This window comes from Panthera pardus, unplaced genomic scaffold (assembly GCF_024362965.1).
Source record: "Panthera pardus isolate Hobbes unplaced genomic scaffold, ASM2436296v1 HiC_scaffold_3, whole genome shotgun sequence".
NCBI lineage: Eukaryota > Metazoa > Chordata > Mammalia > Carnivora > Felidae > Panthera > Panthera pardus.
In genome coordinates this window covers 54,096,460-54,116,727 of record NW_026526876.1, presented here as the reverse complement: position 1 = coordinate 54,116,727, position 20,268 = coordinate 54,096,460, and the positions used below count along the sequence as shown (strand labels likewise).

Sequence of the window (20,268 nt, the reverse complement as noted above, 5' to 3'; positions counted from 1 at the left end):
CCCATTTGAATGCCCATTCCTTTTCCTGCCATGGGGCTCCCGGGGACAGGGGGTGTGAGTCACAGTTGGAACCAAGGCGGAGTGGGGGCACAGCTCCTCTCACTTTATATAAACCTGATCTATGAAAAGGCAGAAGGGACCGTGGGAATTCTAATGCTCACCTTTACCCCCTGTCATGTACATCTGATGCCTCTGTTCATCAAGTCCGTGTTTATGCCCAACTTTTCAGGCTGCGTAACCTTCGGTCCCCTTGTGTTTGGCCCATCCTGTCACAAGCACATCAGTGGGCTATAGCCTTGGGCGCACGCTCTCCTCTTCCTTACCCACCGTTTGGTCACCATCTCCCTCCTTCTGTCCTCCAGGGAAGCCCCGATTCTGTCTTGGAGAAGGCTCCTGTTCCAGCAGTTTGGGGGTGCCATCCACTACTCTGACCGTCACAGTCCTGCTGCTCCACCGGCCACCTTCCCACCAGACCAGTTATCTGTCCCAGTGTCCCGATCCGGCCACCGTCCTGCCTGTCCCCTTGCTGAGGCACCCTGCAAGCACTTCCCCTTCTCCGGGCTCCGGAGCTCCTCCAGGCTCCCCCTGCACCTGACTGCCCCATGTGATGTGTGTCTGGGTCCTTCGTCATCTTGTTTTGTCCGTAGAGGAAAGAGTCGGGCAAGGGAGGGAATGTGGGTCCTAGGGACTTGGTCACAGACAGGAGAGGCAAAGAGGGTGGTGAGGTGGGGGGCGGAGGCCACCGGTGGGAAGCCGCACCCGGAGAGGGGCAGCACTGGATGTGACAGGTGCGGTGAATACACGTAGTTGTGGCGGAGGGACCACTTTCCCGGGAACAGAGATTTGTAGCAGCCCTCCAAGGTGTCCTGATCGAAACCAGCTGTGTTGCCCCCACAACCGTGTGCTTCTGTGCTAGAAACTTCTTCCTTGCCCACTTGCTGACCTCAGGCCCGGCGCCGCCTCTGTCCCTGCTGCCGTCAGCTGACCGAGACTGAGCTGGGCGTGTGTGAGGTGGCGCCGTGTTCTTCCTCAGCGGCAGCCCGGTGGCCGTTGCTGTGGGAGAAGCCCCGTGCCTACGTCTCCGCTCGGGGCAGGTGTTTTCCCCAAGAAGGGGCGGGCAGCCCAGAGAGGGAAGGAATTCGGGGAGAGCAAGCTGGCAAGTCGCGCTCTGGGGCCTCGGCTGTGGGGGACCTTGGGGCCGCGTGCTGGGCTGGGTCTCTGCTGGCTGTAGAGGCTCGTGGAAGAGTTACTTCAGCCCACCGCCTGGGGCAGAGCCGGGGAGGCCACATGGGGCACGAGCTGTTAGGCTTGGCCAGGCCCGGGTGTGGGCACAGAATGTAGGTGTGAGGGAAGGGGCGACGTCCTTCTGCAGCTTGTCCTCCTGGCATCTGTGGGGGGCCCAGGGCTACCTTGGGGGCTCTTCCCAGCTGCTGTGCCCTCTGGCCATGTTGGCGCTTGGTCCCCCAATCTTCTTCAGTCACGACTCTGCAGGCAGTGGTCCCGTTGGTGAGATTTGTACCACCTGGGCCCCCGGGGGGTGCACTTCAGATGCTGCCTGCCCCCTGCCCGCTCGGGCAGAGCCAGCCCACTCTCAGGAGCGGCCCCATATTCGTGCTTCTTGCCCTTCCCCGTGTGCGGTGTGAAAGGTCGTTCTGCTGACTGGCCCTGCTGGGGGTTAAGGCGGGTGTGAAGTAAAACGAGTAAAACATGGAGTCTGAGGAGCAGAGCCTCGGAGGTGCTACGGCTTCAAGTGCACGTTGGGACACAGGACAGCCAGGGCGACTCAGGCTGGCTTCCTACTTCAATGAGGAGACGACAAGGATTTCTACCAGATGTTTTCTTTGCGGTGGGATCTGGGCCTATTCCCAAGTCAAAGCGGCCCCAAGTCAATGTTCTACTTGTTTTTGACCGATGCGACAATTCCCCTGTTGCTTTTGCCATCAGAGCAAGACCTTGACCCTTCGTCTCTCACTCATGTGGACGTTGTCGGGTCCTGTTTGCAAGCTGGGCGGGCCTCTCCCCTCACACTCTGGGAAACGTGTTTATTTAAAATACTAGTCCGGTGAAATTTCTTCTAGTGAGAAGGTCAACAAATGTCTGTGTAGCTTTTATTAAAAGTCACTGTAGCGGCACCCGCTGCTGGCACGAGGTCTGCGGATTCTGGCAGCATTTTGTTGGCTGAGTTTCTGAAGGATCTTGGAAGGTCAAGCTGCATTTTTAAAAAAAAAAACGATTCCAGGTTCTGGTTTGCTTCTCTGGATAGCTGGTATTTACAGCTGCTTGGTGGTTATGCTGTGTTGTGTTGTGGTCTGGGGGTCCTTTGGAGTTTCCAGGTTGTCCCCACCCTGTCCTACTTGGGAACCTCATACCCTCCTTCCTCCACTGCTCTGGCTGCTGCTCCCACAGCCCCCACTGCCTGGGAGGGCTTTGCCCCTGCCTCTGAGCCGGTGGCCAGGAAGGTGGGGCGTGTCCAGAGAAACAGAGGCATAGGTGTGCTCCCTACGAAGCAGGCCTGAGAAGTGGTTCTCTGCCTTCTTATGTTACTAGGGGTACGTTGGACTGGATCCAAAATGTCCTTCCTCTGGGTCCTGTCTTACCTTCTCTAGAAAGCCCATCCTATGGCTTCTAGAGTATACATGACCAGCCCCGCTGAGGTCCTAGGGCTGAGGGGGAGGAGGAGAGCGGGGAGTGGACAGTCTTAACCTCACCCCTGTAGACCGTGGGGCAGGCAGCGCGGGTTCCTGGAGGCTCCTTCCCCCATATTCTCCTGCATCTGCTTGGCCCAAAACTTCTTTCATTGCTGCGCCCAGTCTTGGGGCTCAAAGATTTGCTCAAGTCTCATTGGTCCCTGTGACCAGACTAATTCTGACGGTGCTCGTGCTGGTATTCGAGGTGCTCTGCTTGTGATCTGGACACAGGAGAGGTGTTTCCTGGACACCTCTCTGCTTCTGGGAACTGCCTGACTCATGGGAGAAATGATATTTGTCAGGCTCTGTAGGGTATCCATTTGCCTCCGCTCAGTTGATGCTTAAAAGCAGAGGCAGAAAGAGCGTGAGAGAGAAGATCTTAGCTAGAGTTTCTAATGAATGGAAAATGATGAATGAGTGAAAAATGAATGAAAAACATTCTGTGGTTCAGCCTCGTTGGCATCATCTCCGTGTCCCAGCCTTCTGGGTCCCTTTTGACATCTAATCCATCCAGATCATCATCCAGCCGAGAAACCTCAGCCCCCGTGGGGAAGTAACTCGGTGGAGATCACACAACCAGCGAGTGGCAAAGCTGGGATTAGAACCCACGACCCAGGGCCCTTTCGTCTGCTCCACCTACGTGGTCCCTTCAACAAGTGGCTGCATTTGCCGGGGCCCTGAGTTTTGGAGGAGCCTTGCTGATGCCTGGGCACTGGTTGGGAGCTGTCAGCAGTCAGGGTGGGGCCTCAGTCTCTGTTCTTTTCATCAGGAGGGATAGTCTCTCAGTTTTTCAGTGAGGGCCCTGGGGTTTTGGATGCAGCTTGAGCAGAGAAAACCTGGAGGGCAAGAGATTTTAGTGGACTTTTCCAGGTAATGTCCATTCTTCAACTACCCTGTAGGGGTGGGGGCCAGGGCAGAGATGGAGTTAATTAACGCTCAGTTTCCCCCCTTAAGTTAAGGAAAATGGTAGAAGAAAACTCTCCTATTCTCCCCGACCCTTAAACAAAGGTGGTTAATAAAAATGTAGGCTCATGTGACGAGGTGGGATGAGAGCCACCGTCACTTCTTACCCTGGCTGTTTAAAGTGCCAATGCAAACACTACCTTCTTCATTTGATTCTGAGTCAACAGAGACAGGTCGTCGTGGGGGATAGTCAGGGGTCAAGTAGGTGGCTGGCAGGGACCCAGCCATACAGCCATGCTTGGGACCCCACGGCTTCTCCCCAGATCTCTAGCTCCCTTTCTCAAAAGTGAGGGTGGGTCAGTGGAGTTTGCCAAGGCTGCGAAGGAACATTCTATAAGCCCTGATATCTGTTTTTACCACTAGCCCCTTGCCCACCCCAACCCCACATCTCCTTCCTTTCAGCTGGCCCATCTACCCCTTTGGGAGGAAGGAGACCACCCGCACTAGGGCCAAGGACAGTGGAGCCCTGCCTAGTGAGAGGCTCTTGGGGCAGTGGCTCTGTCCTGTGCCTTACCAGCCCTGGAGAGAGGGTGTTTGTCTGAAAGACTGGAATTTAAATGCCATCATCTTTGATTTTGTGATATTTCCACTTGGAACGGTCAGTTCCTCCTTCCCACTCCTTAGCATGTATGCCAACTCTCCCCTGTCATGGGCGTTCCCCTTCTACGCTCCAGCCCGGGGATTGCTGGTGTTCTAGTGTGAAGAGATTCCTTTGTGTGATAGAACCTCAGAAGTGTAGCTTGGAAATGATGATCCATGTGATGATGACTTTTCTTTCTTTCCTCTTCTTGAGGAGGTGATTCGTAGACCCCGACTGCCTATGTAATGTAAATAATGTACATTTAATTTATTGCTATGGTAGCACATTGTATTTGTTAATGTATAAAACAAATTCTAAAAGGTTGACAAATGTATATTTTGTTGCTTAAATGTGTCTTTGCAGAAATTGACAATAAATAACATATTTTGTGTCCATCATTGTTCAGACTTCTTTGCTTGGGGCCCCGAGCCCTGAGCATCGTCATTCATCAGAGCTTGAATACTGGCAGCCCGCGGGGCACATCTGGCCTGTAGATGTATTAGTTTGGCCTGAAACGTGTTTTTAAAATACTTGAATTCGTTGCCAATGTTTAGAAAACAGTTGATGTTTAGACCGCAATTAAAATGAAAAAACAAAAAACCCAACCTAGAAATTTCATATAAAATGTAAATTTTCTGCTTCTCATAAAAACCAGTTGTTGGATCTTCCTAGGAGTGCCACAAAATTGGTCAGCACTCCTTAGTGGCTACCCCTTTGGTGAGACCTGAGGCCCTGCAGTCCCCACCATTCTCTATTGTTTACACCCGGAACGTTCCATTCATCCCTGTTGTTTGCTTGGCCCCTGTAGGCATCTGAGTTTGAGACCCCTGCTATCCACTGATTTGTCTCCATGCTGCAGTTTTCTTCCTTCTGCTCACTATTTTTCTACAGTCCCAATTTACCTCTTCAAGGATTCCTTTATGATTAAATGCCCTCTCTCCTCTCCACCTTTGACTCCCAAAGGGCCATGCTCTTATGTACGTTTTGCTCTCAGTGCTTGGATATAGGTTTAGAAGTAATATCTGTATCTTTTGTATCTTAAGAAATTTGAAGGCAGGGAACAGGCCTTTTATCTGCTGGGACTTGGTTGTGTGATCTTGGGCAAGTGACTTCTCTGCGTTTGCATTTTCTTTTGTGTATAATCAGAAAAATAACCCACAAGCAAAGCATGAGGATGAAGTCAATTCATAATGGGGAAAGAACCTTGAAAAAAATGGCAAGTGTTATTCAAGCACGAGGTTCAATAATTGTTATTATAATAGCAGTAGATGACTCACTGGAGGCTTACCGTGAGCTCGTGAGCTGAGTGTTTTACGTGTGCACTCAGTCCTATAACATGACTGCTAGTTCCTAAAAATCACAATGCGGGGGCACCTGGGTGGCTCAGGTTGATTAAGTGTCCGACTTTGGCCCAGGTTGTGATCTCGCAGTTCACGGGTTTGAGCCCTGTGTTGGGCCTGGAGCCTGCTTCAGATTCTGTCTCCCTCTCTCTGCTCCTTCCCAGCTTGTGCTCCATCTCTTCAAAAATAAACATTAAAAAAAAAAAAAAAAAGATGATTGGAGAGGTCCTTAAAAAAAAATAAACATTAAAAAAATAAAAATCACAAGGCTAAGCAAAAACTATGCAAGCACAAGGCTTATGGAAAATGGGGCTAGGGACACAACAAACACTGTCAGTGATACATAAAAAGGAGGTTGATGAAAATGGTAGCAAAGTTTTACATATGTTAAATGATTAAGAAATCAATACTACAATAAATACAGCTTTTTACTTTGAAACAGACCTGAAGTAGTTTGTGGAGTCAGGCACTGGAAGGACCGCCGCGTGTGGGTTATTGTGGAGAGGCGGAATGAGTTTTCTGCAGTTGGACCGACAGTGGGAACACCAGATGTGTCTGGGTGTGGCTCCCAACACATGGTTCGCCAGGGTAGCTGGCAGCTGTGAGGTGGGTGCTGAGTGATTTGTGCGTTCCCATGCAGCTTGATTCAGCTGGGCGTGGTTTTCTCGGTTCACCTAGTATTTCTCATGGACGAGTTGTGTAATCAAATGTGAAGTTTGTGTTACACTCGAATTTTCCCCATGATATATCTATCAATTGCATTGGACCAAATTTCCATTTGCAAAACAAGTGTCAGCAGCAGAATGGACTGTATGATCTCATTTAGACATCCAGGCAACCCGTTCAGGCAGGCATATTATTATTATCCCCGTTTCACTTAAAGAATCAGAATCAAATTTCAGTTTGGAATCTAAATTTGATGCAGATTTAATGGATGTGCTGACGTCAACCTGAAGGCAAGTTTTGGACTGTGGGGTTCTAGACGCACAGGGATGCACCCGGGAGAGTATGTTCCAGCTCTCTGGTGTCCCTGCCCAGCTTGGAGTCCGCATCTGCTGTCCTGGAATCCGCATCTGCCGCTTCCCGGGCTGCTGTCGTCATGCCCTTGCCGTGTGGCGCCTCATCCGAGCCCTGGGTCTCAGAGTTTAGCTTCTGTGGAGACCCTATGGCTGCAGGTGAAGACACATCTTTCACACAGACACCCCATTGCCGTCTCCACCGCAGGATTTGGCTGCTTCCTGGGTTCAAGCCTTCTTCTTGGAAGGTGGGGGATCCCTGATTCCCCAGAGCCTTTGTGGAGGTTGAACATCTTGTGCCTGTGTGGGAAAGTGCTGTAGGGGGCACAACATTCAGGTGGGCCAGTTACCGTCCCTCCAAACCTTCGGATCCTCCTAGGGCCCTGCAAGCTCACCTTTCATCTGGGTTCTGTGTTTACGTGTTCCCTCCACTAGATGGGGCGCACCTCCAGGTGAAGGCTCATTCTTAGGCCTCCAGAAACCTGTTCTCCCCACCTCAGTGTCCGGCAGCTCATAGCAGCCCCTGAACATCTTGAGGGCCATTATTCTTCCTGCCGCACGGGGAAAGGCTTTTCTGAGGCGCCTGCTCAGGCCACACTCAGGTTTTCCTTCAATCTCTCTCTGTCTCTCTCTTTCTTTTTTAATTTATTTAAGAGAGAGGGCGAGGAGCAGAGAGAGGGAGAGACAGACTCCTAAGCAGGCTCTGTGCTGTCAGCTCAGAGCCCCATGCAGGACTTGAACTCATAAACTGTGAGATCATGACCTGAGCCGAAATCGAGAGTCAGATGCTTAACTGCCCGGGCCACCCAGGCGCCCCTCAATCTCCCTTTTTGAGTGCCTGCGGTGTCCAGTGGTGCCACCAGCTGTGCTCTGACCAGCCCTTCTTTCTTCTCCGGGGCAAAGAGCTGGCTCCGGTAACCATCACAGTCCAGTTCTGTAACTCTGCAGCAGCTATCAGTTATGCAAACTGTTTCATTTCGGTTCAGACTCAGTCCTGTTTGTTTGAAACTTCGACTCACATTCACTCCAAAGCCCCCTCCCATACCAGCCCTCCAGAATAGACTGGCTGGGTGGGCCAGGGGTGTTGGCTCAGGGTGTGGCTCCTCTGAGCCCTCTTTTCAATGAGATGCCATCCTTGGCCTGTTCTAGGCCTGCCCAGCTCAGTTTTAGCAAAGAATCCTGTTAAATTGGTTTATTGAGAACCCCCCGCCCCCCCCCCCCCCACCGCCGCTCTTGATATCCAATCATGTTGCTGTCGCCTGATCCTTGCTACCTAACAAAGTTCTTCTTAGTAATTTTCCATCCAATTCTTTCCCCCTGCCCATTGGCTAGAAATCCCCACATGTCCCTGTTTGAAGTGGAGTTCAATCTCTCTCCCCTATTGCAATAGTCTTGGATAAAGCCATCCTTGCCTGTTGAACTCTGGTGCAGTTCTTCTTTGACAGGTGGCTTATCTGTCCCACATGCATGCCCCTGCCTCTGCTCTTTGACACCAGTGCTGGGGTGGGGGAGAGACCTCTTATTTTGGGACTGCTCCTGGAAGAGCTAACTCATGGTGTTAGCATGGGCACTCGGCAAAGCAGACACCAGGACAGGAAGAAACAATGTATCAGGGGAAAGCCCTGTGAGAGGAAACACAGAGCACTGGAGAAGACTGGAAGAGCCATCAGACTTCAGTGTGGTCTGACCCGAGGGGAGGAGGGATGGGAGGGAGCGAGGTGGGGTGGAGGCATCTTTGGCGTCAGTCCAGTCCTAAGAGAAGTTCAGTAAGGCCACTGAGAGCCCTCTGGCCAAGGTCACCCACCAGGGGAGTCCCACATATAAGAATGAGCCCCAAATTGCTATCCTTGTTGTATCCAGTCACAGGTGGCAGTGGCCTGTCAGAAACCTGGCCTTAGTGTGAGCCATGGAACAGAGAGAGATTTCAGAATGTTGCACTTTTGGAGCCATCAGTCAGTTACGCCTCTGTAGGTGGAGACCTGCCGTATGCACATGTCCCTATTTTGCTTGGCTACAGTTTACCCCTCATTTGTGGGTAGGCCCATATTAGTGGAGAGGGAGGGTGAACCCCCTCTCTTGGTTTTCTCTGCCTCTCTACTACCAACCTTCCATTGGTTCCTTTGCTCAGGAGGCTTGCAAATGCTGCTGTTTTGTCACAAGTGCCCTGCCGTGGGAAACGGGGCAGAGGCTGGATCCATTTCTCCCCTTCTTCAGCGCCTGCTCCAAGACATCTACCTTGCGCCTTCAGTTAATGATATAAGAGCTTCAAGCCCCACTACCAACTTGGTGTCCGCTCAACTCTCGAGATGTTCCCTTATCCCTGTGATGCCAGCAGGTAGCAGTGTCTGCTGCTCGGGGTCATATCCACTATAACACTGTATCTCTTCAATCTGTGTCCACCTTCTCCTTTCTCCAGACCCAGACAGTGATAGGTGGTCTTGGCAATGTTGACAATCGCCTTACCATGACCACTGGGGGCTGTGGTTGGAGGCCCCTCAGTGTTGGAGGGATACAGATGGACAAGTCAAATGCTCTCCCTCCTTCATGGAGCCAGTCCTCTTATATTTCGTAGGGAATGAGGTGGGTTGTTGGTTTCATTGCTAGTTCTGATGACATGGTGCCTTTCTGCAAGGCTGGTGGGGTCCCTTGGCTGGCTCCAGTGACTCCAGTGGGTCTTTGAATTTGAAATGTGAACTTGGTAGGCCATGGCTATGGCCCACTCAAACATCTGCCCTCAAACTTTCAACGTTGTACCTGTATTCCCATGGTGGAGGAGGGGCTGAGGGCAGGCTGCCCCAAGATGGGCTGCATTGGCATGAAGATTATTCTGAGCTCAAGGCAATCAAGACCCTACGGGCTCAAGAGAAACTTTTGTCCCTCCCTTAACTACATAGAAGCTTCTAAATTGGGGGTCTTTCCCAGAATAAGGGTTATTAGCACTTTTATCTGAGGGACCCATCTCTACAGCAGGGCAAACATCTAATTACCAAACATCAGCTCCTCATCTTATCACACCTGTGAAGATCGTTCATTCCTTCCCTCTGAAGTCCCAGACGCCTACCCCTTATCCTTAGTTCAGGATGACACATATACCTCATTTTGCCTGATCATCTTTGGAGTTTCCATGCATGTGTGGATTCCCGTCATGTGTGGTATTAAATTTGATTTTGTCCTGTTAATGTGTCTCACGTCGGTTTGATTCTTAGTCCAGCTAGAAGGACCTTTGAAGAGGACAGGAATTTTTGTTCCCCAACAGTGGACACTATTTATGGGAACCAGGGTTAAGTTCCGGAGATGAACTCTGAAACATGGTTATGATGCCTAAGGGCAGGGGTCCTTGGAAGGGGACTTTTGATCTTTCTTTCTGCAGGCACAGATAACACCTGCTGGAAGCATCCGGGTCTGGAGTAACTTGGTGGAAAGTCATCCCTAACTTCAGACCAGCCCCTTCCACTCTCAGAACAGGATACTGCTCATATCTGTTCAACTTTAAGGGTACAGAAAAATCACCTGCAGAGATTGTTAAGATGCAGATTGTAAGCTCCATTCCAGAGATTAGACTAACTGGGTTGGGCAGGACCCAGGAATCTGCATTTTTAACAAGCACAGGAGAATTCTTTTTTTTTTTAATTTTTTTTAACGTTTTATTTATTTTTGAGACAGAGAGAGACAGAGCATGAATGGGGGAGGGGCAGAGAGGGAGGGAGACACAGAATCGGAAGCAGGCTCCAGGCTCTGAGCCATCAGCCCAGAGCCCGACGCGGGGCTCGAACTCATGGACCGCGAGATCGTGACCTGAGCTGAAGTTGGACACCCAACCGACTGAGCCACCCAGGCGCCCCAAGCACAGGAGAATTCTGATGTAATCTTTCACTTGGGGAACCACTGATCCAGTCTATAGTCTCTGTATACATCTCTCTCCTATTACAGTGGTCTCAGGCCCAGTGAGAAAGAGGCGGGGAACAGTGAGGGTGTGTGTGTGTGTGTGTGGGGGGGGGGGGGTTGAGTGATGCCTGTCCTTCAACTAAGGGGATTATCATTATCATTCTCACAAATGTGGAAGGAAGGTCTGTCCCAACAAGACACAGGATCTTTCTCAGACAATGAAAAGGGATCCTCAGTCAGAACAGAATAGAGGGACATAAATGAACCATGAAGCTTGTAAGTAGTACTTTAAGAATGGAAATGGATTATGACCATGTGAATGACAAGAGTGTCCTGTAATGAGAAACACCGGGAGAAGAGATGAGCATTGTGCCTGAGACAGAAGGAATTTGGTGAAAAGAAAAATCAGATGCTGAGAAAATTGAAAGTTCAGTTAAAATCACACATTAAAACACAGCTAGAGTACCTTTCTCCAAACCCAAACAAATGATCAGATGAGAGATGTGACACGAGAGAATGGAAACCACCTACCAGCAACCTGGGAACAAAACAGAGCTGTTGAAGGAGCTGAAGAAAACACCCATGGGTGGAATGTTCCCTACCACCGAGGAGGTTAAAGGCAAAATAACCTGGTAACTACACTGGGGGAAGAATGGGGCTGACAAGCTGACTCAGTCAAGTGGAAGACTAACGTGAAGCAGCCCATGTATAAGAACCAATAAAACAAGCTGCAGCATAAATGGCCCCACATCAAAGCGTCATACAAATGATTAGGCAGGAAAAAGTGAGAATGTGTTACGGCATTGTGCAGACGCTTTCTGAGAAAGATGGTAGAAATCTTGTCCGAATTATTGCTTCAGATGGATCTTACTTATCCCCTGTATGACAGGACTTAAAAAAAATTAGAGGTGTCTGGGTGGCGCAGTTGGTTAAGCGTCCGACTCTTGTTTTCCACTCAGGTCATGATCTCATGGTTTGTGGGGTCGAGCCCTGCATCGGGCTCTGTGCTGACAGCGCAGAGCCTGCTTGGGATTCTCTCTCTCCCTCTCTCCCTGCCCCTCCCCCCCACCTAAAAAAAAGTAAAGACTAACAAGGAAGTCTTTATAGTCTTGCTCTAAAATATCAATTGGCAGGTTTTACAAGAACTTAACAGTATAAAGAATCTGAGGAAAAGTCCAGGGAAAATGGACAACGAGGCCCAGATGAAATCCAGCTGTACCACTCAGAGTGCAGCAGTGAATAGAATGGGAAAGGATTTCAACTTTTTTTAATTACAGAAATTTTTGGCCAAGGAAGAGTGCTTCCCCAAACCCGATGGGACAAAATTACAGCAGGTACAAACAACTGTAACCTCTTCCAAGGACTTGGAAATGATAAAATTAGTAACTGAGATTTTAATTCAGTGACTTCTTATTGACTAGGAGGACTTTGTCGCAGGGCTGGAAGCCAGCCCAAGCAAGTGTAAGCTGACAAAAAAGGAGGCGTTCATTAGAAAGAGAAAGAGCAGTCTCCTACCATCAAAGGACAGGGATGTAGCGGGGCCATGGGAAGAACAGCCAAGGTCATCAGACCTCTTGTCTGTCTCTCGCCTTTTGCTTTCTGCTTTTCTCTGTGCGTCTCTGTATTTTTTTTTTCCTTTCTAGGATTGTAGGTCTTTTCCTTACAGATTTGTAATGACTTTTTGTTTAGCTTTATTCTCTCCCTGAAGACCAGCTGGGCTGGTCTCAGCACCAAGGTTTCCCTTCACTGCCTAGACTGTGAAATGGATCTGGGTCCTTTAAAGGTTTCCTTTGCCAGCTGGCACAATGCTAAACTTTGTCAGCAGAGGGTGCCAGAGAGACACTGTAGGAGGAAAGGGGTTTTGCTTCTGGTTCTCTAGTGCTTGCTTGGCAAGCTCTCAAGGCTCCCTTGGCAACCTGTTGTAGCACAGGTGCTTGCGTGGGTTTCAGGTCTGGCGTCTGCAGCCTGAGCAGCACTTCCTGCACCCAGATTCCTGCACTGCACACAGCTTCCCCCGTGTCCAGCTCCTGCAGTGCATGACCACCTGCAGCGCCTAGTGGCCCGTGGCTTCTCCTGGCAACAACCTCTTCTTGCAACTTGTTGATTTGTAACCTTGGGTTACAGTTTCCTGGGTGAAATCTGAAATTGGTCCCTGTACATGGGGGTGGGGGGGGTGGGCAAGGGCAGACTGAAAAAGAGACAGACCCCTCCAGATTGGTAAGTGGCAGTTTTAATAAGCAAGGGAACTTGCTTTTATGACGGTTGGCTTAGTCAGCTGCAAAGTGAGCAGATCTTTACACCCACCTGTCAGAACCTTAAAAGTTTATATAGACGCCCTAACTGGGTTCAGTCATGTCTACCAGATGGCACATCCAGTCACCCAGATGACTCAACAGCACATTACTATCTCAAGTCTGTGTCCTTGAGGCAGCTTTTAGGGCAGGAAGGCAGGCAGAATGCATATTTCAGCGACAGGGAGGGCAGGGAAGAGCCTCAATTGCCTGGGTCCAGCTCATGGGTCAAATGGCATCCGTATCCTCTCGATGACCTTCTCCAGTGTTTCACCTCTTATGACTGGCTCTTATAATTCTATATGTACTGCTCTTTTGCAATGTTCCCTGAGCAGTCAGCAAGGTTTTACTGGCATAGAGGTGGCTTGTTTGGTGACTATCTGGCCGCACTGGAGGCAGATGCCACAGCAACAGTTTAGGCACATGCAAGAAAAAGCAGATTAAAACCACGATTTCCAAAATAAGTAATAATTTTCAAAATTAAGAGCCCAATGATCTGAATCATTGATTTATCAAGTCCTCTAGGTTGGAGGTCAGATAACTCAGGATATTTATTTGTTTCTTTATGTGATTTAATAAAGATGGTAATGAGCAGACTTATCAGGTATAAACACAAGCATTCTGTTTAGATAATGGCATAGATGCCTCCTTGAGAGGCAGTGATAATGTTCAGGTGATCCTGGAGGACAACTTGTTTCTTTTTCTTTTTCTTTTTTAAGTTTATTTATTTTGAGAGAGAAAGAGAAAGAGAAAGAGAGAGAGAGAGAGAGAGAATCCCAAGCAGGTTCCACACTGTCAGCACAGAGCCCAAAATGGGGCTTGATCCCAGGAACTGTGAGATCATGACCTGAGTGGAGATCAAGAGCTGGACGCTTAACCGAATGAACCACCCAGATGCCCCCGGCTTTTCTCATTAGAGATATTTTAGTGTTCAGTAAGGGCAGGCTTTTTCCTTATTGGCTATCATTTAAGGCTTGCTAGGTGGACTTAGTAAGTGCTTCTTTGTGTGCTACAGTGGCTTCCAGGCCAATGGAAGGAAAATGGTGGCCAGATGAGCATACCAGTGGAAAACATAACATGCCCATCTGTCAGGAGGAGGAGGTTGGCAATTGCTATTACTATGGGGTGGATTTTCCTTTGTGCCCAGGGAAAAGCCAGGGTGCAGTGGCCCAATCACCCAGTTGGAAGCCACGGCCAAATGTCTGTGCTACATAACCACTGGATTCCATTCAGGGCTTCCCAATAAGTGGGTGTTGTGACCTGTCAGTGTCAAACTAGCTGCTATCCTTTAGTGTGACAGAATGACTGCATAGTTCCAGTGACTTCCATCCCACATTTCTGGTACAGCTGGGTTGGTTGTGTTCACAGTGATTTTTCTGTTCCCAACATAGGGGTGCCTGGCAATCCAGTGCTCAAATGTCCATCACCCAGGGTGAACCATGTGAATATATCCCAGGTCTGTCCATAGTCACCCGTGGCTCAGATGGTATTTTTTAGGACCCTTTTGGTCATCAGTTTGATGGGCTGCCTGTGTAGTTTGATTGACAGAAAAAGAATACCTGTGTCCAGTGTTACTGATAGTGTGTGCCAGAGACCAGTTTTCTAGAGTAGTATTGGTAATATCAGATGAATTAAGAATGCCAGTCCTAGCTTGTTCTTTTTTAATATACTGCTTTAGGACTTTTTAAAAAATGTTTATTTTTGAGACAGAGAGAAAGAGAGAGAGTGAGCAAGCATGTGCAGGGAAGGGGCAGAGAGAGAGGGAGACACAGAATCCGAAGCAGGCTCCAGGCTCTGAGCTGTCTGCCCCGAGCCCGATGCAGGGCTCGAACTCACGAATGGTGAGATCATGACCTGAGCGGAAGTTGGACGCTTAACTGACTGAGCCACCCAGGAGCCTTGAGAACTTTTTAATCTACTCCTCAGAGTGGTGATAATCCTGATGAGCTAGAAAGGGGCATCTGCTCATATACCCAAGGTTAGCTTAAATCTTTTGTTGGGCATACAAGTGGGCCCACTGTGGAGAGGTATTTATATTAGGAGTCTGTGTCATGACTGGGCACCATAGGGGCAGCAGATGTCTAAGGCTGACAAGACAGTTATTTAATAGGAACTCATATGGGAAAGTCTCCCCCTTCTGTAAGAATTACACTTGCAACCTGATCATTAGATGTTAATGTAGCTGTAGCTTTAGAAATTTGACCTGGTTGTGCATGCCATGCATGTTGGCTGGGGAAGGCAGCAGGCAGGACTGGGGGTGGGATATGCCAGATCAGGACCCTCACCTTCTCCCCTCCTTCAGTGGTGCATGTTCTGTTCCGGGTATAGTGTGTTTCAACAGGTCTGGCTCACAGAAGGATAATAGGATCCCATTAGAGACTGAGTAGTTCCCTGGGATGTCTTATTGAGAATCCCAGTACACAATGCCTTCGCCAGGCCTGATGGGGCTTGATGTTCTCAGCATCATAGCACATTGATCCACGGTGGGACTCAGGGCAATGGCTGTCTCTCTCAACTTTTGTACCTTTACAGTACTGGATGCCTTGTCAGGGGTTTCTAGTTTGGCATATTGGGTAATAGGCCCTACTGATTGATCATTTAAATGTATTAAAGCCTTTAAGCATCTGACTTTGGCTCAGGTCATGATCTCGCCGCTTTGGGCCCTGACAGTTCAGAGTCTGGAGCCTGTTACAGATTCTGTGTCTCCTCTCTCTGCCCCTCCCCTTCTCATTCTCTCTCTCTTTCAAAACTAAATAAAAAACATTACAAAAAATGAAATGTATTGAAGCCTGGGATAGTACCTTAGTCTGCTTGGCCAGGTGTTTTTACTTGTTAGTAATTTAATCTGCTGCTTTAATGTCTCTTTTTTTCTGATCAGTCCTGTGGCTTGCAGGTTACAGGGGAGGTGCGGCTTCTACTTAATGTCATTATCTTTTGTCCACTCTTAGATATCATGACCTTTGAAACATGATCCCTGATCATTGAGGGCATCTGCACATGGTGCTCAGCTTCTATAATCCCCTGTTGGTGGACACCTGGTTTTCACAGCCATAGAGGCATACTTGGATGAGGCCAGACATAGTGTCCACATGAACCAAGGCATATTTAGAATCCTCACTCAGACGGAGGGGACAAACATAACCAGTTTGCCAATCCTTCACCATCTGGGGACTCCGATGGATGGTCCCAGACTCCTTTGGCAGGTGCCTTGAGTGTTGTTGAGGACATACAGGATTTATTACTGCATTAACCAAGCCACTGTATTTTAAGGGCAATCTGGCATCCTTGGTAATATTCCATTCAATCTGGGTGTTATGGTGGCCTCTCTTTCTATTTGCCCACTGTGTTGTATCTACTGAAGAGTTAGTTGCTAGGGCTTTTACCCAAGCTAGGGCATCAGTTTCCTGATTGCCCTATGAACTGGGACGTGGAAGACAGTGAGGACTACCTCAGGCTCTTGCAGGTAAACTTTCTTGACCTCATAAGGACTTATCTATGATCATCTACACCTTTGCTTTTCATTGTCTAAGCCACAGGGTTAATCTCTTTGGTGTGAAGGGTTAACGGCCAGGGTTCATCAGTCAGTGATCCCCAGCTAAATAGCTGAGTTCAGCCCACTGGCTGCTGTGGTTCATTTCTGTTTCCATCCAGATGATGTCAGTGTTGGGCTGAATAGCCATTGCAGTCCATGTGGGAGAGTTGCCATGACTAGATCTATCAGGCATCAGCAGGATTTTTCCTCATTCCCTCCGCAGGGGCTGCCACAGGAATAGGGGTGGGGGCATTTGGAGGATCTATATGTTCTATAGGGTCTAGTAGCACCCACATTTCTAGAGACAGTGGGCCGGTGGGCAGGGTACCCCTTTGTTGTCTGTAGGCATATGCCGTAGGCACTTAGTCAAAGTGGGAGTCTGGGCCATGGCAGAAGTGGGTCAATGGAAAATGTTCTCTATCCATCCCTTGATAGAAAGGGAAGCTCTTAACATGCTATGCTTTTTCTTCATGAGACAGTCTACCTGGAGGAGTACTGTGTACATTGCTAGGAACTGTTGCTTTATGGAGGTATATCAGGTTTTTGCCTCTTTCCAGAACCAAGACCAATATCCTAGAAGTATTTTCTCTTCCTGTTGTCTCTTCTATAGTGCCCAACCCATACATTCTAGATACATCTGATTCAAATGATAGCCCTGCTTGAGGGATGTCCAGAGCTTTAATCTGTTTCACTAGTATTTTTGCCTTCTCAAAGGTGGCTTGCTGCTCTGCCCACCTGTTACCCACCCCCCTCCTTTATTTTGTTTTATTTCTTAAAATATTTATTTATTTTCAAATTTCCATCCAAGTTAGTTAGCATATAGTGCAACAATGATTTCAGGAGTAGATTCCTTAATGCCCCTTCCCCATTTAGCCCATCCCCCCTCCCACACCCCCTCCAGTAACCCTCTGTTTGTTCCTCATATTTAAGAGTCTCTTATGTTTTGTCCCCCTCCCTGTTTTTATATTATTTTTGCTTCCCTTCCCTTATGTTCATCTGTTCTGTGTCTTAAATTCCTCATAGGAGTGAAGTCATATGATATTTGTCTTTCTCTGACTAATTTCGCTTAGCATAATACCTTCTAGTTCCATCCACATAGTTGCAAATGGCAAGATTTCATTCGTTTTGATTGCCGAGTGATCCTCCATTGTATATATATACATCACATTTTCTTTATCCATTCATCCATCGATGGACATTTGGGCTCTTTCCACACTTTGGCTATTGTTGATAGCGCTGCTATAAACACTGGGGTGCATGTGCCCCTTCGAAACAGCATACCCGTATCCCTTGGATAAATACCTAGTAGTTCAATTGCTGGGTCATAGGGTAGTTCTATTTTTAATTTTTTGAGGAACCTCCATACTGTTTTCCAGAGTGGCTGCACCAGTTCGCATTCCCACCAACAATGCAAAAGTATTGCCCTTTCTCCACATCCTTGCCAACATCTGTTGTTTCTTGAGTTGTTCATTTTAGCCATTCTGACAGATGTGAGGTGGTATCTCATTGTGGTTTTGATTTGTATTTCCCCAATGATGAGTGATGTTGAGCATCTTTTCATGTGTCTGTTAGTCATCTGGATGTCTTCTTTTGAAAACTGTCTATTTATGTCTTTTGCCCATTTCTTCACTGGATTATTTGTTTTTTTGGCTGTTGAGTTTGATAAGTTCTTTATAGATTTTGGATACTAACCCTTTATCTGATACGTTGTTTGCAAATATCTTCTCCCATTCTGTTGGTTGCCTTTTAGTTTTGTTGGTTGTTTCCTTTGCTGTTCAGAAGTTTTTACCTTAATGAGGTCCCAATAGTTCATTTTTTGCTTTTGTTTCCCTTGCCTCTGGAGACATGTCAAGTAAGAAGCTGCTGCAGCCAAGGTCAAAGAGGTTGTTGCTTATTTTCTCCTCTAGGATTTTGATGGCTTCCTGTCTTATGTTTAGGTCTTCCATCCACTTTGAGTTTATTTTGTGTATGGTGTAAGCAAGTGGTCCAGGTTCAACCTTCTGCATGTCACTGTCCAGTGAAATTACATTGATTTCCCCTAGAAGTCAAACTATGAAGCACTTTATAGTTCAAAACTAAGCAGGTGGAGGGATTTGTGGTATTCCTGTAGAGCAAGGTTGGCCCAGTTGGGTAGGGCTTAGTGTAATGGCTCCATTCTCCACTAGATGGCACTGCTAGCCTACTGGGGTGGATTGTTGTGGCGCTCATAGGTGTGTATGCGCATGTGCAGGAGGGTTAAAAATGGCGTCACCCAGGTGTCCAGTCTCTAGTATTGGAACTCTGTGCTCTCCCTGACCAGCAATCGCGCACTTGTCCTTTGTCTCCAGCTTCTGTCCACTCCTTGCTTCTACACTGTCTGCGACCAAGCTGTCGCAGGCCGCAGGCGGCCAGGCGGCAGGCACCTCCTTCCTGAGTTTTATCTCTGATACGGCTGTGTTTCCCGACCCGTCACTTCTGAGGGACTGTGGTTTTGACCCACTCAGATCCTGTGGGAGAGGGTCTCACCGAGCAATGGCCGGCTGCCGGCTGCACCCAGGAACATTCGCAGGACCGTGCTGCTGCCGATGCCCAGAGACTGTCACTGGGCGCTAGCCCGCCCCAGAAAAAGTTCACGCGATCAAGTAACAGCAGCGTTTCAGGGATTATGGCAAATCACAACACACATCTGGCACCAGCCTTCACCCCCAATGACCTTGTTCCAGCACCAGCGAATGTGGTTGTTCTCTGGGGTCTGCTGGCACCGGGTGGCCACAGAGCCTCTACCAGATGTCCTTCCAGCAGTGGAACTGCTTTTCCCCGTGTGACCGAGAACCTCCCGGACCCCACTCTGCTCCTGGGGATTCGCCCTTCCCACCAGAGCACCAGAGCCAGGTATCGAGCTGTGGAGTGGCAGACTCTGCGCTTTCCCTGTTTATAGAGTCTTAATGGAATTTAAACCCTCTCCTTTCTCCTTTCTCCCTTTTTAGTTCAGTCCCTGTGGCTGTTTCCACTTTCCCACTTTCTCTCCAGCTGCTTTGGGAGGGTGCTTTTCCCGAACTACCCCCCCCCATCTCTGTACTCTCTTTGCAAGCAAAAACAGTTCCCTGCCCTCTGCAACTTTTCTCTCCCCTAGTTCACCTCTCTGCACCGCGTACCTGCTTAGTTCTGTGGTTCAGATTGTGCAAATTGTTGTGTTAATCCTCAAATCAGTTTTCTAGATGTGCAGGATGGTTTAGTGTTAATCTGGTTGTATTTCGAGGAGAAGAGACGCAAAAAGACCTTCCACGCTGTTCCTCCATCTTGGCTTCTCCCCCCCCCCCCCTTTTTTTTTTAAAGGGATAGAGGCACTGTGTCAGGTAGGGAATAGAAGTCCTCCAAAACTCCCAAATCCCTACAAAGGCTTGCGTTTCTTTTATCTTCTTAGGGGTTGGATAGGCTTGTATGTTAGTAATCAAAGCTTCTGGAACAACATTTCCTGACCAAATAATTCCTCAAAACTTTATGGCATTATCTGCACCTTGAATGTTTTGTGAATTCATCTTTTCCCTTGCAAATGTTCCAACAAATCTGCAGAGGGTCCTGCAGCGGAGGTGAGTCTTCACATGTTAACATTATAACATCAATGTAATGGACCCATTTTACTGTTGTGGGGAAAGAGAACAGGGACAAGTCTCATGTTGCCATCCCATGGCATATTGGAGGGCTCTGCAGGTAGCCTTGGAGAAGTACTTGGAAGATCCATTGTTGCCTCTTCTCAGGTGAAGGCAAGTTGATCTTATGACTCTGTAGCAAGGGATATATGGAAAAAAGCATTTGCTAAGTCCAGTACAGCATGGCACACTCCTAGGACCATGGCCAAAGTATCTAAGGCAGTGGCAATGTTGGGCACAGCCACATGCATGGGTGACATTATCTCATTCATTTCTTGGTAGGTCACGGTCATCTGCCATGAGCCTTTGGCTTTTTTATTGGTCATACTAGGCTGCTGAAAGCAC

General features: G+C 48.5%; 1 protein-coding gene and 1 long non-coding RNA gene across 10 annotated transcripts in view; one reads left to right on the top strand and one right to left on the bottom strand.

Annotated features, from left to right (window-relative positions):
* The window catches only part of RAP1GAP2 (RAP1 GTPase activating protein 2), a 224,252-nt gene extending 219,627 nt beyond the window's left edge, over positions 1-4,625 (top strand). For all 9 annotated transcript variants that reach the window (XR_002075089.2, XM_019429562.2, XM_019429566.2 and 6 more), the window contains one exon: positions 363-4,625. The gene's annotated coding sequence lies outside the window, so the exon portion shown is untranslated. The remainder of the gene's footprint in view (positions 1-362) is intronic.
* LOC128774300 (uncharacterized) lies at positions 4,505-19,574 on the bottom strand. The gene is made up of 2 exons (XR_008418867.1): positions 19,429-19,574; positions 4,505-5,746 (listed from the first exon to the last, which is right to left on the bottom strand). It is a non-coding gene; the product is annotated as an uncharacterized LOC128774300 (long non-coding RNA).
* Positions 19,575-20,268: the final 694 nt, after the last annotated feature.